At 35.1% G+C, this 22,999-nt stretch overlaps 1 pseudogene; it reads left to right on the top strand.

Annotated features, from left to right (window-relative positions):
* The window catches only part of LOC132272527 (delta-aminolevulinic acid dehydratase, chloroplastic-like), a 60,916-nt pseudogene that overhangs the window by 18,743 nt on the left and 19,174 nt on the right, over positions 1–22,999 (top strand).

The raw sequence follows: 22,999 nt of genomic DNA on the forward strand, positions 1-22,999 counted from the left end.
ATTGTTCCTCTTGAATCCAAGGGAAACAAAGGAATTTCAAGTTTTTCCTTCTAGGGTTATGAAGAGGAAGATGAGGCAAGGCTTTTGTATTCCAAGCTTAATGGTCTAAGGTGAGTGAAAGGAGGTCAAAAATGAAGTCAAAGCTCTAAGTCAACTTTTTCTTTCAATGGAGGCTAGGTTAGGGCTTGAGAATAAAGTGGTGAAGATAACACAATAAAGTGAGGTGAGTGGAGGATTTAGCATTCCTCCACTCACTATGTTCTCTTACACTACCTCTCACACGCACACAAATGTAAGACCAAATTGTAAGGCTACACTTGTCACAAATCCATGGTTCCTTCCTAGACTTAATCCCACACCTACACCTGTCAACCATCCAAGCCAACAAGTGCACCTATCATAGGCCAACAAGTGGGTGAATCTCTACCCTCCATGTGTCGTGAGATCATGCTTCCAAGTCACTCCACCCCAATGCTAAAAAGTGCCACCATGAGAATGTGACACTGTCACATTTTCCAAAAATTACGAAAAGGTCATTTTTAAAAATATCTTCCAAATTAAATTACAAAATGGTCCCTAAGACGAAAAATAATTACTTTATTTAACTACGCAAAAACCCCTTAAGTTTAGAGTAATTACCAAAAGTTATGTATTTATACCCTTTACAAGAAAAGTAAACATTTAACATGCTTTTCTACAAAAGTGAAAATGTAGATATCACGGAAATGAAATATCATGGATGTATGCAAAGCTAGAATCAAATCCGAGCACAAAAAGTGAGGTTATGTAAGGAAAAATGAAAAACGACTAAAGGACGAAATAGGGAAAAGACGAAAAAAGAAATTTGCCAAAAAAAGAAAAGAAGGGAAATGACCGGGTCATTACAGCCACCCTTTTTCTCTTAAATTAACCTTTTTCCCCTTTGTAAAATGTCGTAGTACCTTAATGTTTATCGCAGGCTTTGGCGAGGCGGTCCTTTCTCCTTTATTAGAAGCCGATTCCAACCATTTTTGAGTTCGGGTTTTAAGTTCGGGTTTCGATTTTCATGATGCCTCAAGGGTTAAAGTGGCTTCCCTCATAGTTCCCAGCATAACCTAGGAGTATCGTCGGATTCGGAGCGATTTTCTTCCTGTGGGGATTTGAGATTTCATCTCAAAGTGAGGTAGGGGATGTTTTAGTTTTAAATAAATGTTATATTGATTGTTTTATAAGCTTATACAACTTGTATGCATGCCTAGATATTTTATCTAGAATTTAATTTAATTATTTTCTTTGTATAAGATTTAATTCTCATGGTTGTATATAGCTTAGAATTAAATTATGACATGCTATTAAATTAGGCCATGATATGTTTATTTACATATATTAAATTGGGAGGATTTGAATAAGTATTGCAACTTTTATTTAATCTTTATGAAAATTTAATTCAAATGGTTGTAACTGGCATGGAATCAACTTGTAATGTGATATTAAATTAAGCCTTAGTATGTTCTTTAACATATGTGAATTTGAGAATATTCGGAGTCATTTTAAAATGTAGAGAAAATTAATTAATTAGGTTAATTAATTTTATTTTAAGTGTTCTACTCACTTCATTGGATTTTTAACTTGATATTATTGATGAGCTTGACATGTTTTATCATATACATTAAATTGAGAATAATTGAATAGATTTTGAGACTTTTATTTAATTATTTTCTTTGTATGGAATTTAATTCACATGGTTGTACCTAGCTTGGAATGAACTTACAATGTGAAATTAAAGTAGGCCTTAATTTGATCATTAACATATATGAAAATGAGAATATTTGAATAAGTGTGAAGAACTTTATTTAATTATTTTCTTGTATGAAGTTTAATTTACCTAGTTGTGAGTTAGGTAGAAATAACTTGTAAAGCGTTATTAAACTAGGCCTTGCTATGACCTTTAACTTATATTAATTTTAGAATATTTGGAGTAACTTTGTATTCTTGAGAATTTAATTTTTTAATTTAATCAAATTTCATTATATGCTTCTATTGAGGTAGTTAGGTATTGAAGTTGTTTTCATGCTTAACTTGTAAATTTGAAACTTGTTGTATGATTACATTATAGTATTCTATGAGTAGAAGTTATAGTTTAACTTGTTTATACACACATTATATATTTGACATGTCGTTTGCCATTGTAGCTTGAAGACATAGGATGAATATTGTGTGTTTTACTTGACTTGTTTGTGCGTGGTAGTAATATATTGTGTATATGTATTATACCTTAATGCACAACTTCTTAATTTCAAGAAAGCTTACAAGGACATTGTAATATGTTACGGCTAGGGCATGGCTCTAGTACGGGGGATGAGAGCTCCCTTTACAACATATAGTGCGCATTGGGTGGTTCCCTGAGGGCTAGTAACCCTAAAACACCAATATACAATTTGATTTCGGGTTTAGTGAGCACTAGGTAGTACCTTGTGGGCTAGTAACCCGAGATCAGCTTGTTTGGTCATTGATACCATATGTTCTTGTCTTTCCGCCACTACTTGATTTCGCATTTAATTTCAAGTTGTTTAATATGGATTATTTATAGCTTGCGATGTGGTGTCTGACATTTCAATTAGGTGTAGTATACATGTGCTTAGTAACTTGCATACCTTACTTTTCAATACAAGTTAATAGCACTAAATTGTTATAACTTCTTGTTTCCGTATTTTAAATTTCAAGTCGTTAACTTTGATAATCTATGCCTTGATGTGTTGTATTAAAAGTTCAATGTTAGTTAAAATTGCATTGATATTGTAATTTGGGTATTAATTGTTTAATGTAGCCTAAAATGATTCGTTAGACTCATTTGGAACATAAACGTTAGGTGGCATGAACAGTTTCGGTTGTTTTCACATTTTAGATTACAAGTTGATAACTTCGAATACCTATGCCTTCTTTGGTTGCACTATATGCTCTTATGTTGTTAAATTGCATAAATGATGTGGTTTATGTTAGAAATTCTCTAAGGTAGCTTAGGATGTTCCCTGAGCCTCACCTTTGACATGGATGCTAGATGGCATGACCATATGAATTGATTTATATCAACTTAATAAGTTTGTAAAACGCTAGGTCTTTACATGTTCATCTCTTACGAGTAGCTTCATGTTACTCACCCACGTAGTGGGGACATTTTTTAGGTACTGGATTCAAGACTTGGGGCTTTGCATTTACTTTGGGATGTCTTGTAGATTTGAAGTATTTATTTCATAAAAATGTTAGCGTAAAATGCTATTTGTAGCTTTATATGTCAAAACTTATATATTTGGTTCTAAATATGTAATGAGCACTTAAGAGCACCATTTGGGATGTATTTGACATGTATATAATAAGGCCATGGGCCAAGGACTTTCATTTTGTATTCTAAGTACTTTTATTTCTAAGTGATTTTATTGAAAAATAGAAAAATGGCATGTCTTAACTTCACTATATTTGCATGGGGTGTGGGTAATGCGCTTTAGTACTTCCATAGGGTCTCTTTATTTATGCATGAAGTGTGGCCAAGGGCCAAACGGTCTTTTGAAACCATTTTAAAATTTTTAGTTTCAAGTTTCTCTTTTAAAAGCCATTTTTGGCAAAATTTGAGGTTTAGTAGGTGATATTTTGTATTTAGCGACCATTGAGGCCGTAGGCCATTAGAACGCATGTAAATATGTATATTACATTTGCGTGAATGCTCACCTTACACAAAATATAACATTTGTATGAAATGGATGCTTGTTGGTCTCAAGTTTTCCATTTAAAGCATTTTCTTTGCATTTTGAGGTTCGAATAGGTCGTATTTTGCATCGGCCATTTTTGGGAGCCACAGACCATTCCCATGCACTTAAAATCACTAAATACGCTAGCGTGCATGATCATTTTAGCACACAATACCATTTAGGGTCAAATGAACACTTGGTGCAAAGTTGTTCTTTTTTTTTTTCATCGTTTTTGACATATCTGATCTAGGGGCATTTTGGAAATTTTATTTGAAAAATAAATTCTGGTCTTGACATGAGCACATAAAAAATGTGATTTTAGGGGGTGGTTTCTTCACAAATTTTTTTCAGAAAATGCCGTCTTGGTCTAAAAAAACCCCGCGTCAAATCTGATTTCCTGTGCGCACATGCATATTTTGAAAAAGTCTGTTATAAGGCATTTTGGGGATGTCACGTTAAAAATAAAATTTACTTTTGACATGATCAGCTTGGAAAAATTATTTTAAGGGGGGTTTTTTCTTCGTGTTTTTCCAGAAAACGTCGTTTAGTGCCTCAAAACGGCACACGAATTTCAGCATTTTGCCTAGATTACTATTCATTGCTGTCAAAACACGACTTACGGCAGCGACGATGTCAAAACTTTGTTTTGACTTTTTTCTTTCGTCCGGATTCCGAATCAAGTGATTCTTGAGTCTAACTTAATTAATTTTTCGTTGTATTTCCAACGGTGTACTCGGTAGTACCCAAATATTTCTAGAAATTACTATTTTGCCCTTGGGGCTTAATTTATCCTTTTTTAAAACACCATTTCCGTTTGTTTTCCTTTTGTTTCAGTGGCTTCATAAGAAGTTATGATTGTATCGTTGGGATGATGTACATTTCTAGATACGTTGTTTCCATGTAAAAAGACCATTTTGCCCTTGAGGGCTTATTTGGTCTTTTTCTGATCTTTTTTTTTTCCGCATTAGTTCTCGTTGAGTTCCGTGGCCTCATGGAAGGTCACCTTGTCATCTTAGGGATGTTGTATATCCTTAGAGACCTTGCTTATGTTTTTGTTTCCGCATTTCGGATTCGTTATTGGGCAAGGTATAGTTCATCACAGGACGCACTGGCTTGAAAAACTAGGGTCGTCACAATCGACTTGGACGGATGGTTCTTGAACCATTCCAGGGCTATGTCTGTTAGACTAGATAGAAAGATTTTAGACATAAAGGGATCGTTCCGTGCCTCTGGGGTTATTTCCTGAGTGTAAATGATCTAGATGCTGGAGAGGATCTCCAGTTCCATTGAACTTGATGAACTTTGGCATCGTAAACTTTTTGGGCCTTGCGACCTGTTCTATTTCATCCATAAAGGGAGTTTTAACTATAAAAGCTGTGAACTCCCTTGCCATGTCTTTGGGTGTTTGGGCCTTCAGTCCCTTGATACGTTCTTCTATCTCCCTTTGGAATTTGGCAATGAAATCGTCCCCTAGTGATTGCTGATCACTAATTGGGACCTACGCATCCTTCTTCCTGACTAAGCATGATCTTTTGAGGCTGGGACCTTGGTGGTTTGAGGTTCTCCCATCGTAAAGTTTCTCGGGATACAGGATTGGCTCATTGTCTATTCGGTACCATTTCGATCCAGAGTGTCATTTTGGACGTTGAACTGTTGTCGTGGAACCCTCAGCTGCGGAGGGGATTATTGAGTCCAGGCACCAAAGGTAGATCCATTGGCTCATTCTGGTATTCGGGTCGTGGGACTATCGATGGATCTTTCTGCCGAGCATTGGCTCGAAGTCTTTCATTTTCTTGGCGCAGAGCATTGATTTACGCTATGTTAGCCTCGTTGGTTTGCCTCAAGAAGTTGATCTGCTCAGTACTAACATCATTCGCCTACCAAAGGATGTCAAACTAAGCTTGCATCTCCTTACGCATCTTCTGAATGACTTCTTGTTATTGTATATGTGCGGCATCTGATCCTGTTGCCATTTCGGAGTGATGTTGCATGAAAATGAAAATGAGAAGGCTTTTTTGTTAACGCTTCCCACAAACGGCACCAAAGTGTAAGTGTAATTTTTCACACCCGAACACTTAAGAGAATATACTAAGAGAATTAAGAACAAAAGAACAGAAATAATAGACAAATTTGATAGAAAGAGCAACGAATATTGATTGGTATTTGAAAAGGGAATGGTGTTTTCAACAGTAACTCTAATTTTCATGGAAGTTGAGTGATACCAATATTTTATCCTTACATATTTTTTGCTCACATTTACATTTATTAAACACTCTTCCATGATCTGACCAGTTTTATGATTGTTAATTACTTAATCTTCACTTCCATATGTAGGCGCGAGCAGGAGCAGATGTCGTCAGTCCTAGTAACACGATGGATGGTCGTGTTGGAGCAATTCGAGCAGCGCGTGATGCTGAAATGTTAAACTTTGTGGCTCAAAATTTGACAGCTCAGCTCCAAGTAAATGCATTACCCATGACATCATTTACTGCATCATCAACTTGACCTCCAAGAATTGTATTCAATAAGCTTCCCATACGTGATTTCCAAGCTGTGTTTTAAAAAGTTTTTTGTCAGCCCATGTGCTTGATCAGCAAGCACAAGATGCTTTTATTTGGCTATAAATAGCCTATGCCCATATGCTGTGAAATCATCCAAAATCATCCGGGTTGAGTGATTTTGTAATATTAGTTAGTGAGTGAAAGGTTAAAGGGTATAAGTGGGTTTCGGGTGTGAGCTACTTTGCCTTGTATCTTTTTATTTTCATAATGAAATATTGTTAGTCTTCTCCCCATGGATGTAGGCATAGCCGAACCACGTAAATCCTTGTCTCGTTTGTGTGTACCTATTTATTTTTCTTGTCATTAATTTTTCTTTTGTTCTAATAAACTCCAATTAATCATTTTTTTCATAACAAATTGGTATCAGAGCTTGGGTTCGTGTATTGTGTACAGATACTGTTATCACACATGGTACTGTTCACACATACTATTCAGGCACTGTTCACAAATACATTACTATTCACCGAGAAATATTTTGGGGAGTTTTTAAGATGTCGACCAGATATGAAATTGAGAAATTTGATGGCAAGATTAGTTTCAGTCTTTGGCACATCAAGATGCAGGCCCTGCTGACTCAACAAGGTCTAAAGAAGGTGTTGTTCGAGAAGGACAAGTTGCCAATAACTATGTCCAATGAAGACAAGGATGAGGTCGATGAAAAGGCGTGCAGTGCGATTATTTTGAATTTAATTGATGAGGTGCTGTGTGAAGTTATTGATGAAGACATGGCGGCAAAGTTGTGGTTGAATATATGACGAAGTCTCTCACTAACAGACTTTACCTGAAACAGAGACTCTACACTCTTCGTATGAAAGAAAGTATGCCTCTTAAGGAGCATATTGATAATTTCAATTCTATTATTATGGATTTGAAAAATTCTGATATTAAAATTGATGACGAGGATCAAGCCCTTATTTTGTTGTGTTCTTTGCCTCCTTCCTATGAGTATTTTGTTACTACTTTGTTCTATGAAAAAGACACTATTAGTATGGAGGATATTAAATCCTCATTGAACTCTCAGGAGTTGAGGAAAAAGGTGTCTGGAAATATTGGAGATGAACAGGCCGATGGTTTATTTGTAAGAGGCAAAGGTGAGATAAGGGGTTCTGCTAGTAGGGGCAAATCTAAATCTCATAAAAATGTGGAATGTTACTACTGTCACGAGATAGGGCACATCATCAATCACTGTCCCAAACTAAAGGCAAAGAATGGGAATGGCAAAGTGAAGGTTCAGGAAGCAGCTTCTATGGCAACTGCTATAACGAGTGATTTGGAAAGTGACGATTATGTTCTCATGACAACCTCGTGTTCAGGTATGTCATTTAGTGACAGTTGGATTCTTGATTCTATTTGTTCCATTCATATGTGTCCTAGTAGGAATTCTTTCTCTTCCTATAAAGAGGTGAAAGGTGGTTCAATTTTGAAGGCGGACAGGAAAGCTTTCAAAATTTTGGAAATTGGAACAGTCAAGATCAAAATGCACAATGGGTTGGTGAGAACATTGTTAAATGTGTGACATGTACTGGATCTGAAGATGAATCTTATTTCAGTTGGTGTGCTTGACTCCAAAGGTTACAAGGTTGTAACAGAGGGTTGAGTAATGATAGTCGCGATGGATTCTCTTGTGGTGCTACAAGGCACCAAGGTGAAAAATTTTGTATCTTCTCCAAGGGAATATAGTAACAGGTGGAGTATCTACAGGTTCTTCTACAGCTAGCAGAAATCTGTGTTCGGGTCTTGACAAAAGAAGAGTTAGAAAGAGGAGTGACAATTTTAGTTCTCAAAAGGGTTGTGAGGGGATTACACAACGTAGTGGGAGAATAAAATCCGTTTTCAGATGGCAACTGAAATTGCAGCAGTCCGTACAGGGAGGCAAACCCATGAGGACAGGTGTGATATCGACTTGCAATAATCTTGGTGGCAATGAGATAGTCCATTCGAGTGCCATTAATGTAATGACCCGGTCATTTTCCTTCCTTTCCTTTTCTCAGATTTTTATGGATATTTTTTTTCCGTTGATCTTTTCCTTTCTGAGTTTGGTTTCTTGCCACTTAATGTCATCTTAAGTGCTCGGGGATGGTTTCCGAGACTTTTTTCCTTGGATTGACTACTTCCTTTGAGGACCGAGTCATTTTCACATTTTCACTTTTGTGACACTATTCACTTTTCGTCTTTTTCTTTGTTGTCACTTTGTTAGCATGACCTCACTTTTCGTATTCGGATTTGATTCCAGTTTTGCATGCATCCACGATATTTAAATTTCATGCTATGTGTATTTTCACTTTTGTAGAAAAGCATGCTAAGTGGTTACTTTTCTTGTAAAGGGTATAGATGCATAACCTTTTTTGTAATATTCTAAACTTTTGGGGTTTTGTGTAATTACTGTAAAGTAATTATTTGTCGTCTTAGGGACCATTTTGCAATTTAATTTGGAAGATATTGTCAAAAAGGACCTTTTTGTAATTTTTGAAAAGTGTGACAAGTGTCACACTCTCATTGGTCCACTAGTTGGCATTTGTCTGGAAACACTTTGAGGCCTTGGATGAGGACACGTGGAGGGTGGAGATTTAACCACTTATTGACCTAGGATAGGTGCACTTGTTGGCTTGGATGGTTGACAAGTGTAGGCTTAGGATTAAGCCTACAATGGATGCTTGGATGAGTGACAAGTGTATGCTCCAAATTAAGTCTTGCAATTATTTTTGGGCCACTTTGGGATTATGATTTTAAAGAAGAGTTTTTGTGCAATTGACCATAAATGTGTATGTTGACCATGGTGTAGGATCACCTAGTGAATGGAGGATTTATAATTCCTCCACTCACACATTTTCACATTATGTCATTTCCTTCCTCATTAGAACCCTAGCCTCCATCGGTGGAGCTTGAAACGTTTGGCCTTGACCTTGATTTTTGATGGCCTTTCACTCACCTTAGACCATGAAGCTTGGAACACTTTTTGTTCCCCTCATACTCCTCTACATAACCCTTGAAGGGTTTGCCATTTTGTGTTGATTTGCCTTGGATTCTAAAGAGACACTTCTCTAGTGAGGTAGGGGGTGTTATAATTTATTTTCCAAATTGTTCTACTTGCTCTTGTATGAAATACATGTTGTATGCATGACTTTTGTTAATTTAAGAAATTAGTGATTTATCATAGCTTGCATATAACTCATTTTAGACTTGGTAAATGGCATGGCCATGAGTTGATCTTTGATATATATTAATTTGGGATGATTTAGATGGGTTTTCAAATCTAGAGATTAAATGGATTTAATTTGATTTAAATTCTAGTAAATTGTGTTTTGCTTGTATTTCATTTTAGACTTGATATATGGTATGACCATAACTTAGTGCTTGATATATATTAATTTGAGATCATTTGGACAACTTTTGAAATATAGAGATTTAATTGATTTAAATTAATTAAATTCTATTTGATGATATCTTGCTCATTTTGCACTTTTGATTTGATGTATATAACAAGTATGTTATGTTGTTTAACATATATTAATTTGAGATTATTTGAATTTGATTTGAAATTTAGGGAATTTAATTATTTTGTTTAATTAAATTTTATCTAGTGGCTCCATGGATCTATTTGTGTTTTAGAAGTTGTTTCTATATTCAAATCATGGACTTGGACTGGTTGTGTATTCACTTGGTTTTGTGTTAAGCATTTGATAACATTGTTGTTATATTTATATTCATGAGAACATGTTTTTTTTATGGAATATATTGTTGCTTTGTGTAATGAATTGCACACTTTGTAATTGACATTATGTATGCCATTTTAGAATTGAAACTCTAAGACATGGATTGTATGGTTTCAACTTACTTGTGCATGAAAGGTGTTTTCTTACATTATATAAATTATGTATAAGTTGTGAACTTATTTGGTTTATTTTGGAATCTTGGGACATTGTTGTTACAAATGACATGGCTAGAGTTTGGCTCTAGTGCGGGAGGTATGAGTTCTCCCCAATTGAGATTGTGCGCACTAGGGCGGGAAGATGCCTGGAATAACTATTTAGTTCTCGGCGGAAATCCGAGACGTGATGTCCAAGTCTTCCACTATTTGTTTTCGCATTTAATTCCAAGTTAACAATCATGTTTATATTGTAACTTGTGGTTTTGGTTATTAGCGATTTTGATGTTGTTAAGTACATCCATGTTTATGATTTTAATGAATCATTTTGATGTTGTTAAGTACATCTATGTTTATGATTTTAATGAATCATTTTGATATTGTTAAGTACATTTATGTTTTATGATTTTAGTGAATCATTTTGATGTTGTTAAGCGCATCTATGTTTTATGATTTTAGTGAATCATTGTGAACTTTGATGTTGTTAAGTACATTATATCTTATATGTTCAAATGTGGTTTAGGAATGATCCTATAGATTCATTTGGAGCATAGACGTTAGGTGGCATGACTCACTTTGGTTATTCTAGCATTTTAGATTTCAAGTTGATAACTTTGAGAATCTACATCTTGTTGCTTTGTATAACATGTCCTTATGTTATTGAATTGCATGAATAATGTGATTTATACTAGAAATGATCTAGGGTAGCTTAGGATGCTCCCTGAGTCTAACCTTGATATAGACGTTATGTGGCATGATCCTTTTGAATTGTTTCATGATAGTCTAAAAATCTGTAAGAAATCGAGTCGATGCATGCTCATTCTCTACGAGTAAACTTGTTTACTCACCCTAAAGTTACTGGGGGGCTATTTCAGGTACGAAGACTTGGTTCATGATACTCATCATTCCTTGGATGGCTTGCAGTTCTTAAGTTTCCATTTCATGCAAATGTTAGCATGAGATGCCATTTGTAACCTTATTTGTCAAATGTGTATATTTGATTCTAAACTTGTAATGTGTGCCTAAGCACACTTTTTGAGTCTCATTTTATGTATATGACATGAGGCCAAGGGCCAAACTTCTTTTGAAATCACATATATATCATGGATGTTAAATTTTCCTTTTAATGGGAATTTATGAAAATTTTGCATTTTAGTATATTATTTTGCACCGGAGTGTGCATTGTGTATGAGATTCATCCATTAGCGTTCATTAATCATGTATGAAGTGTGGCAAAGGGCTAAACGGTAATTTCTAATCATTTGTTAATTTTGGTTTTTAAAATTTTCATTTCAAATTCATTTTCACCTTTTTGGCCGTCGGGGGGTTGGATTTTGCATCGGTCATTTCCAAGAGCCGCGGACCATTCTCGCATGCTCAAAATCACTTATTCCGTTTGCGTGCATGTTCGTGTAAGCCTAGAAGTGCATTTGGGGTCAAATGTATGTTTGGTGCAAACTCACATTTTTGCCGTTTTGAGCCTAAACTGAGCATAAGGGCATTTTAAGGTTTTCACATGAAAAATAAAGTTTTCTTTTGGTATGGTTGGCTAGAAATTATGATTTTAAGGGGGGTTACTTTACAACTTTTTTCCAAAAAGGGCACAGAAAGTCCTCAAAATCACATTTTAAATTCAATTTTCTGCTAAGCCTTTAGCAGAACGAGCGCTCGAAAATGTCGTACGAGCACTCAAAGATGGGGTAGAGAGTTTTGGCCCTTGGGCGTGTGCTGTACGAGTGCTCAAAGCCCTTGGATGAGTGCTTGTGGTACTGTTCATGTGTGTGTGTGTTTGTGTCTTGGTTCAGCACTGTACCTCCAACTTCAAACTATCATATCTTCTTCGTTTAAACTCCGAATTGGTCCGTTCTTGAGTCTAAATTGATAACATCAAAATAAGCTTTTCAATGGTACTAATTTCAGCTTCAGATTCTACTTGTAGCTCAAGATATTCAAGTTTTAGTAAGGTAGTGTCTGTTTTTGGTTCGAACTGGGATAGGGTTTCCCTTCCTTCGACTTCAGAACTTGATATCTTTGCCGTCTGGACTCTGAATCAAGTGATTCTTGAGTTTATCTTTATTAAATTTTCATTTTCTTTCCAATGGTGTGCACGATGGCACCCATTTCAATGCGGAATGACCATTTTGCCCCTAGGTTCATTCTTATCCGTTTTTGAAACGCCGCTTCCGCATCTGTTTCTTTTGGGTTCCGTGACCTCATTGAGGGTCACATTGGTGTCTTACAGACGTGTTGTATCTCTAGAGACTGTTGTTTCATCTTTTTCTTCCGCATTCTGGATACAGTACGGGTCATCACAGGACACACTGTTGAAAAATCCAGGGTCGTCACAATTAAGATGCGTGGGAGGCAAGTAGTTGGTCATAATAGAGGTGCGAGGAAAAGTCAAGGACGTCCTATTTTCCACAAGGGTGAGAAGATGACTTTTCATTACCAGTCGGTGGTTTGTGGGCAGTTAGAAAAGGTGCTGGAGGAGATGTCAAACTTGGAATTTATGAGGTTGCTTTTGGTAAGCATTTAGAGTTGGACAAGAATACTGGAGGTATACTTGTGGCTGCGCAAGACATGCATGGGTTGAAGAATGAGAGCCCGAAGGTTAAGTTTGAGGATGACTCAAATTTAACTAAAATTCTTAATTAATTTGTTTTGTGGAGAAGACAGTTTGTTTAGCAGAGATATAGTGGCTCATTTGAATTTTTTTGCCAAGGTGGAGATTTGTTAAACTTTGTGGCTCAAAATTTGACAGCTCAGCTCCAAGTAAATGTATCACCCATGACATCATTTACTACATCATCAACTTGGCCTCTAAGAATTGTATTCAACAAGCTTCCCATACGTGATTTCCAACCTGTTTTTTGAAAAGTTTTTTGTCAGCCCATGTGCTTGATCAGCAAGCAAAAGATGCTTTTGTTTAGCTATAAATAGCCTATGCCCATATGCTGTGGAATCATCCAAAATCATCCGGGTGGAGTGATTTTGTAATATCAGTTAGTGAGTGAGAGGTTAAGGGGTGTAATTGGGTTTTGGGTGTGAGCCACTTTGCCTTGTATCTCTTTATTTCCATAGTGAAATATTATTCTGTCTTCTTCCCGGGAATGTAGGCATAACCGAACCACGTAAATCCTTATCTCATTTATGTGTGCCTATTTATTTTTCTTGTCATTAATTTTTCTTTTGTTCTCATAAACTCCTATTCAATCCTTTTTTTCATAACATGAAGGTTTTCAGCATGTGTCCATCATGTCATATACGGAGAAGAAATTTGCTTATTTGAACTAAAATTCTTTCAATAACCTTCTGCTTCATGCTAGCACTTCTTTTATCTACATCAGGAATATTTCATTTCCCACATCCCCATGCATAGTTTTCAAAAAAATAAATCTAATATCCCTTACAAAAATTTCTTTTATATATTTATGGCTTTTATCTACGTCAAAAATATTTCATTTCCCACATCCCCATGCATAATTATTAAATAATAATAAAAAAATCTAATATCCCTTATAGAAATTTCTTTTTATAGATTTATGACTTATATCTCTAAATTTTTCTAAGAATTTATATTATCTCACATTAATGCTTCATTTGGTAAGAGGGATGGAAAAAAGGAGGAAGGGATAGGAGGAAGGATGGAATAGGCATCTCTAAGGAAGACTGGTGCCCTTCCATCCTTTTGTTTTGTTGAATGGAAGGGACTGAAGAAGTGATATTATTATTATTATACCATTATATCCTTAATCATTTAAACTACTACACTTAAATGAGGGTGATATAGTCTTTTTTATTTTATCCCATGAATGTTTTGTTGGAAATGGGGGCATTAAAAACATAAACTTTGGATGAGATTTGAAATAGATTCTGCTAATAATTTTTTACGGATCTCTAGACAAGCGCGTTTCTCTCCGCAAGGAGATGAACATGGTATATTTACTTTCTGAAATCCATTTCCGGATGAATGAGAAATTAGCTCCAAAGTGTAGTGTTTTGATAAGCCTAAATGGGTATGCAAAATGTGGGAAGTGTTTGTCCCACATGGAAAAAATGTTGAAACAAATTGAAATTTAAATAAGCTGAGTTTAGGATTTGGGCTTGGGCTTGGGCTTGGGCCTAATTGTAAAGTCCAAATTATTCTTTTTTGGAATTTTGGATTGGGCCTAATTTTGGGCTGGGCTTATTTAATTGGGTTTCACAAATGAGTGGGGTTTTTGGGTGGTTGGTTTTTTGAATTAAAAAAACTACTTTTTAGTTTTTCTAAAAGGTTACACCTTTTAAATTAAAAAACCACTTTTAGTTTTTTCCAAAGGGTTACACCTTTTTCCGAACCATCATAACCCATAGTTGCACCCACTCGAAAAGGCACATTGCAACCTATTGGAATGGATGTGTCTATTGGTGAACAGACACCATGTGAACCATTGCAACCTATTGGAATGGATGTGTCTATTGGTGAACAGACACCATGTGAACCATTGCAACCTATTGGAATGGATGTGTCTAGTGGTGAATAGATACCATGTGAACCATTGCAACCTATTGCAATGGTTGTGTCCAATGATGAAAAGACGCACCCCATTCGAAAAGGCATTTCTGTTTCTATAAATAACCCCCTTTAGATCATTTGTAATTCGTTCATTTTCATTTTCTTCTATCTCCCTCTCTAGACTTGAACCCAACCCAAGTGGGTTCAAATCATTGGTTAAGTGATCCGAACCACTTAGACCCTAATCCAATTTCATCGAGCCATATTAAGATTGGTCCGAACCATTTGATTCGAATTGCACTCAATTCAGCATTTATATAGCATAGATGCATTTTTGAGTCAGAGAGAGTATTACACGGAGGAGGTTCGCCGTATCCACGAGTTTGTAGTGCTGCTACTGGTGGATGTAGACCGTTGTATCCTGGGAGATAGACGCCACTGAGTCCGTTAGCACCATAGCGGGGCGAATCTGTCTTAAGGATATAGTATCCAATACTAGCCTCGGTCCAGGTTCATTCCTTGCATATTATTATTATTTTATTGCTTTATTTTGTATATTTAATTAAATATAGAGTTGCATATTTAATTAATGATTTATTAACATATTGTTAATTATCTCATGACATATTAGTATAAAGGTTGTTATATCTTAAAAGTCACATTAAGCATATATTTTACCAACAATCTTAAGACAGATTCCTTCATTGCGTAGATTTTATTATATGTTTCTATTTAAGATATAAACAAGTAGATATTATACTAATAGTTGAGATATGATAAAATAATGTTATATACATTATTATATGATAATATGTTAAATATTAATGCATTCAATATTATGTGAAATTGAAGCATGTTATATAAGTGGATTATTGAATTATTCAATATTGGTTGAATTATTTACTTTTGTAATATGATATTATGAAGTATATGACATTACCTTAAACATGTATCAACTAGAGGTGAAAAAAGATACTTCGTTACTTTTATCATTGGTTGCACAAGATACCGTTATGTGTATTTGCCACGAAGCAAAGATGAAACCTTAGAAATGTGACACCATATGAATTATAAAAAATTCGAAGACCTTCTTATAAATTCTTAAAAATGTGGGGGTGTCTAACTAAGGTTGTACTTTCTCCTAAGAAAGTTAAAGTGAGACCTATAATGTGGCAACCTTGTGGGTGGGTGTGCCGTGGGCGGGTGCAAGAGGCACTGACATGTTATCACATTGAGCAAGTTACAGGTGCACAGTCCCACACCACCTACGTAAGGGAAAGGTAAAGTGATTTTATGTAGTGGTGTTATCTCCAATTGGTACGAGGCTTTTTGAGATAAAATCCAATAATAAAATCGTGCGGGCTTGATCCCAAAGTGGACAATATCATACTATGTGATGGAGTGGATCGTTACATAAAGCCTTTGATAGGTTATAACATCAGTGCATATCATTTTCATGTAGGCTAGAACGTCTACATCTTTTGGTCCTAATTTTCTAGTATGTTTATTAGAGAATGAGCCACAAATCTTTTTTTCTTAAATTAATTATGTGATATAATTAATCATGTGATATAATATGAAACTATATTGTTATGCAAATTCAATATTATTTTTACAAAAGTTTATTATTTGAAATTATAATATTGAGATATGTGGTTGAATTACTTAGTGTACGTAGTAATTTAATTTTACAATATAGCTTATTAATGTGTGATATTATTAATTTTGTATGAGTTCATAACTGGTTTGTGTATTTAATACAACAGACAAAAATTGATTAGTCTAAGTATGTCAATTCTTCCAATAGTCAAGGGAGAAAGATCTATACTAGTGTCTAAGACACGTATAGCTGTGAATGGGCTAAATAAGAAAAGATTTTTCGATAACTCTAAAGAGTTTAATGTTATGGATACACTAAGCTAGTACACTGAGACAAGCTAAATCAAACTAGTTAACTCTAATGTACAATTTAGCTAAAAGCTAAAATGTTACTGAGTTGCAAACAAGGTAGCTTAGCTATAAGCTAAAATGATTAATGAGGTGCACAGAACCTAAGAGGAAGATGGAAAATCTGTTAGTTGGTTCTAGCTCTCAACTTGATAGTAAAAAACACGAGGGTGATGAGTAGCTATTTTAGCCATAAGCTATTTGAGCTATTCATCATATCTGCTCATGTGGAGGGAATAATACTACTTATAAAGTAGTAGTTTTTGAAGAATATTCTTTAAAACAAATTACTCTACTACCAAGGTAGACTACTTAGATAAGTGTGTACTAAAACTATGAACTACTAGAATTGATAGCTAAACAAACTTAACTTCAAGCTAGCGGTAATAGCTAAAAAGTGGGTGCTCATCATAACCTAGTAGTGAAATATGAGAAGAGTGTACTTAATCTAAGCTAGTAATGATAGTTAAGAACTCACTTTTGACTAGTAATGATAGCTAAGAAGTGAGTGCTCACTCTGTGGTGATTGTATCCAAAGCTTAAATAATAAGATAATTATTTGCTTAAATGATTGAGTTATGTGATGTGTGACACATGAAAGGTTATAACATGTTAATATGACTGACTTAACATGAACCTAAACATGAATAACTCAATTTACAAATATAAAAGAAGTAAAAGCAAATATTAATTAGAACCCATTGTAATGAATATCTTTAGCATTAATTCACGGTAATGTCGGTGAATTATTATAAGAATATGCTAAAGATAAAGTGAGTACATATGCACTAGAGACTATTATATATGCTTGTTGAGAAGCGAATATGGAACCTTGAAAAGGTAGATGAGGTGAAGTATTTAATATATGGTACTTTCATAGTTGAAAAATCATAATAAATACATTAGAGATAAAATTTCAGGATTATCCCAAAGTTGTGAGGAGATATTATCCATAGATGAAATTTGTTACGAGTCACTCATCTTAACAGAAATACTTATAAATGTGGGGGGTTCCAAGTCCTAAGAGCTTTAGATAGAACCAAAAATCATTTATATTATTATAACAATAGTACGTGCATATTATTTTCTACGAGGAAAATATTATGGAACAACTAGAAGAGTTCTTTTTTCAGTTGAAGTGCTGAGTTATTTGTTCCAGTTGAAAAGTCAAGTGTGTAAGCTTATAAGTCCTTGAGTGGATTAAAGCTACTACCAAGACAATGACATAAATGTGATGCGTAAGTCATTGTATGCCTTAAAATATAAATGATATACTGAATGGTATATTTGATATGAAAGATTTAACATCTGATAATATAGTATATTCTCAATAGAGTGAGATTGAGATAATACTAGTTATGATAACAAAAGCCTAGCTAACTTTTGTAGATGTAAATCTCAAATATATATACTAACCAAAGTATATCATTGGTTGAGATTGCAAGGCAACTTAATAACTGTGTTTAATTGCACATTTTCAATCCAGGATCGGATCACTAAAAAACAATAAATTGGGTAGTTGAGATACACCCTAAATCCAATATTGCATAGATCGAGGTATCTAACTAAATTGGAGGTGTAACAGTGATGCAATCTGGATATGGGATATTAAAGACTTCAAATCCAATAGTGGATATGTCTTTTATATTAAAGGTGTAGTTCTATGTTCTTAATATAACTCAAAGTTAGAAACTTTGAATAAATCAAATAGGGAAGTCAATAGACTTCACTTAGAGGAAAATTCAAAGTAAGTCTACACCTGTGCCACTAAAGAAAATGATATTGCTAACAATAAGCAATTTTAGGGCACAAAGTATACAGTTGCTGTCACCTGGAGAAATCTCTGCAGAGTGTAATATTTCTAAACACAACCTTGTGGCCACATATAAAATTGAAGGTTGTACTAAGAGAGCAATTGTACAGTTCATCAAGGGGAATGGGGTTTAAAGCCGAAAGCTAACGAGTCACCTTAATGGAAACCCAACCTAGCTGACTGGAGATCCCAAGATCTAGGTTCAAAGGGACAACATAAATTCTGAGTGACTCACCAGAAGCACTGGGAAGATATAAATCTTCTACCCATTTCTATGATGAGACAGTGCTGCCTACAGCGATGATCAGGATAAGCTACGCTTTTAATGACTCTTATACCTTGAAAATTCAAGTGGGGTTTGGTAGGATACTCTTAATAAGAAGTCACCTATATGAGTGTGAAGTAAGGCCGCTTCTATGAGAACTATAAAGGCTAAGTTTTCTAGAGCACTCATTGAATACCAGGACTTGTTCAGGGCCAAAATGAACACAACAATGAGAACCAACTTTGTGAGGAAAGCTACTGTGTGTTTGTTATTGTCTTGGTTTACACAAACGGCTGAACAGTTCAAGACATCGCGTTCACTGGTTAGCCAGTAAATCCGATAGCAATACACTAGGGAAGGTTCAAAGCCAAAAGCCACCTATCCTGATGCAGTAACTTTTCGATTATACTCTCTCTAGTGTCTGCATGATCATCTTTTGCATTTTACGCAAATTTCCATTCATGTGGGGGATTGTTGGAAATGGGGGCATTAAAAACATAAACTTTGGATGAGATTTGAAATAGATTCTGCTAATAATTTTTTACGGATCTCTAGACAAGCGCGTTTCTCTCCGCAAGGAGATGAACATGGTATATTTACTTTCTGAAATCCATTTCCGGATGAATGAGAAATTAGCTCCAAAGTGTAGTGTTTTGATAAGCCTAAATGGGTATGCAAAATGTGGGAAGTGTTTGTCCCACATGGAAAAAATGTTGAAACAAATTGAAATTTAAATAAGCTGAGTTTAGGATTTGGGCTTGGGCTTGGGCTTGGGCCTAATTGTAAAGTCCAAATTATTCTTTTTTGGAATTTTGGATTGGGCCTAATTTTGGGCTGGGCTTATTTAATTGGGTTTCACAAATGAGTGGGGTTTTTGGGTGGTTGGTTTTTTGAATTAAAAAAACTACTTTTTAGTTTTTCTAAAAGGTTACACCTTTTAAATTAAAAAACCACTTTTAGTTTTTTCCAAAGGGTTACACCTTTTTCCGAACCATCATAACCCATAGTTGCACCCACTCAAAAAGGCACATTGCAACCTATTGGAATGGATGTGTCTATTGGTGAACAGACACCATGTGAACCATTGCAACCTATTGGAATGGATGTGTCTATTGGTGAACAGACACCATGTGAACCATTGCAACCTATTGGAATGGATGTGTCTAGTGGTGAATAGATACCATGTGAACCATTGCAACCTATTGCAATGGTTGTGTCCAATGATGAAAAGACGCACCCCATTCGAAAAGGCATTTCTGTTTCTATAAATAACCCCCTTTAGATCATTTGTAATTCGTTCATTTTCATTTTCTTCTATCTCCCTCTCTAGACTTGAACCCAACCCAAGTGGGTTCAAATCATTGGTTAAGTGATCCGAACCACTTAGACCCTAATCCAATTTCATCGAGCCATATTAAGATTGGTCCGAACCATTTGATTCGAATTGCACTCAATTCAGCATTTATATAGCATAGATGCATTTTTGAGTCAGAGAGAGTATTACACGGAGGAGGTTCGCCGTATCCACGAGTTTGTAGTGCTGCTACTGGTGGATGTAGACCGTTGTATCCTGGGAGATAGACGCCACTGAGTCCGTTAGCACCATAGCGGGGCGAATCTGTCTTAAGGATATAGTATCCAATACTAGCCTCGGTCCAGGTTCATTCCTTGCATATTATTATTATTTTATTGCTTTATTTTGTATATTTAATTAAATATAGAGTTGCATATTTAATTAATGATTTATTAACATATTGTTAATTATCTCATGACATATTAGTATAAAGGTTGTTATATCTTAAAAGTCACATTAAGCATATATTTTACCAACATGTTTCTCTCCTTTTCCTTGCACTTTAAGAAGGAAACAAATTGGTAGGCCCGAACTCCGGAGGGATGCTTCATCCCTCCTCCATCTTGCTTCTCTTCCTCTCCTTCTACCAAACAATGGAAGCTTGTTCGGTTGGCAATTTATGTGGTTAACAATCATTGTGTACATCGTATTGTGGTACATGGAGAATGGAGACTGTAGTCTTTTTGGTGGACTTAAAAAAAACTATTATTATTATTGTTTTTTTTAATTTTTCTTTCTTGATATATTTTTTCTTTTACCAATGCATGTACCTTGCTTTTAGTATATGAGAATAAAATAGAGGTGACTACATCCTGGCAAGCTGGATCAGATTTTTTTTCTTAATTTAAGGGTTTGGAGATGGCCCTAGAAATACACAAGTTCTATTTTTTTTTATTTACCCTTATAGGTTTAAGTCCAGGATCAATGAGTTTATTTTAGGTCTCAATCTTAGCTGATTAATTTAGGCCTGAGTATGGTCGGGCCAGCATATCATCTTTGTTCAAAATTGCCTACTGGAGTCAGACATAATATGTCCATTCTAACCAAACATCCTCATGTGTTTTAATGTTGTGTTTTAATGTTGTGTTTTGAGATCTGTGCCTTGAAAAAGGCATTACTTTAGTGTTCAGTCTGTGTTACATTGGCACTTTAAAATGTGTTTAGACACGACAAGACATAGATGTGAGATATTATTTTGTAATTGGCAATTATCATAAACGAAACAAGTCCTTGTCGAGTTGTAATTCGAAAACGTATCGTAGAATGTTTTTAGGCTTAATGAACCAAGGAATTCAAGTCTGCCAAACTTGAACCTGTTCACCCCCTCTGAACTGGTTCAAGATGCTCAAGACTGGCTTCGAATAACTTCTGCCAATGTTGAACTGGTTCAGCCCCTCTGAACCGGTTTAAGTTGTCCTGATTAGTTTCCAACTTTCAATTTCCTGTTGCAGAATTGTTTCCTAGTTGGTCTAGAATTGTACCAAGTCCTATGCACGAAATTTTCCATATTTTAGAGGAACTAGGACATTCTAAACTCTATATAAACCTTGCCATACTATAGGTTTATTTACGGCTTTTGCATTATCAGTTTTTTATTTTTAAAAGCCTTAGGAAGATTTTTGTCTCAGAAAATCTTAAAGATTTTTCTGATTATCTTTCTAGAACATACACATATTCACATAGTGATTTTAATATTATGTTGTTCGAATCTTGATCGTGATCATATAGTTGCATATACATCGATTAGACAAAACCAAATCTACTTCTACATCAAATCCAGAAGTTGAAGAACAGAAGTAAAAGCGATCATACTTTGAAAAGGTTGGAGCATTCGAGGAGTGTTATCTGATCTACCTGTTACTCTTCTACAAAGATCAAGCATAAGCCTAAGGTCAAGTTACTGTTGGACAGGGAGTCGCAAAGCTAGAAGATTGTCAGTAATTGGTGTTTGGTAGAATGATAGGGTGTGAGCCAGAGTCAAAGTTCAGTGTACTTTATTTCAAGCATAATGGATCGGTTTACTTTGGACTGCACAGCCCACGACGTTTTTCCCATGCAAACAGTTGACGTATTTTATCAACTAGGCTTCCTCGCTAAAAATCCTGGTGTCATCTCTAACTTTACTTTGCTTTATTTTATATTGCATGATATTAATTGTTAAAATAAAAAAAGTTAGAAAAACACAAGATCTGTTTTTAAAATTATCAAAACTTTCTAAATATTCCGCTGTGTACAACTCACAAATTAGTATCAGAGCCAATCTCTACATATTGAGTTAATTCTTGTTGGAAAGTTTTGTTTTGATTTCAAAAATTGGTTTTTAATCATGTCCTATGCGTTGAAAGAAGGCAGTTCTAATCAACGTGGTCCTTTGTTTGAAAGAGATAATTACAATTTTTGGAAATCAAATATGGGAGCCTATTTGCAAAATTCAGGTGGTAAAACTTGGGCTATTGTTGAATCTGGCTATTCACCACCTACAGAATATAAAACTGTAGATGGTAAAGAAGTCAATGTCTTAAAAGACACTTTTGCTTTTACTACTATTGAAACTAAGCGTAATGATGCTAATGGCAAAGCTTTATATGCAATTATTAATTCTGTTGTACCATCTGAATATGCTAGAATTTCTGATTGTAAAACTGTTAAAGAAGCTTGGGATATTTTGCAGGTTACACGTGAAGGAACTTTAAAAGTGAAGTTGTCCAAAATTCAGATGCTTTCTCATAACTTTGGGAACATCGTGATGAAAGAAGATGAATCTTTTTCTGATTTTTATTTTAGTCTTCTTGAAATAATTTATGAACTACGTCACTTAGGAAAAAAGGTTAGTGATAAGAAAATCTGTGAGAAAATCTTAAAGTCGTTACCTAAAAGGTTTCATATTAGGGTTGAAACCATTACTGAACATTGGGATTTAACTTCTTGTAAAGTTGACGAGGTTGTAGGTTCATTGAAAACCTTTGAGATGCAAAAC

Source organism: Cornus florida, unplaced genomic scaffold (genome assembly GCF_030987335.1).
Source record: "Cornus florida cultivar Cherokee Brave unplaced genomic scaffold, ASM3098733v1 CherokeeBrave_3.0.0_Hap2_Chr09, whole genome shotgun sequence".
In the NCBI taxonomy this organism is placed as follows: domain Eukaryota; kingdom Viridiplantae; phylum Streptophyta; class Magnoliopsida; order Cornales; family Cornaceae; genus Cornus; species Cornus florida.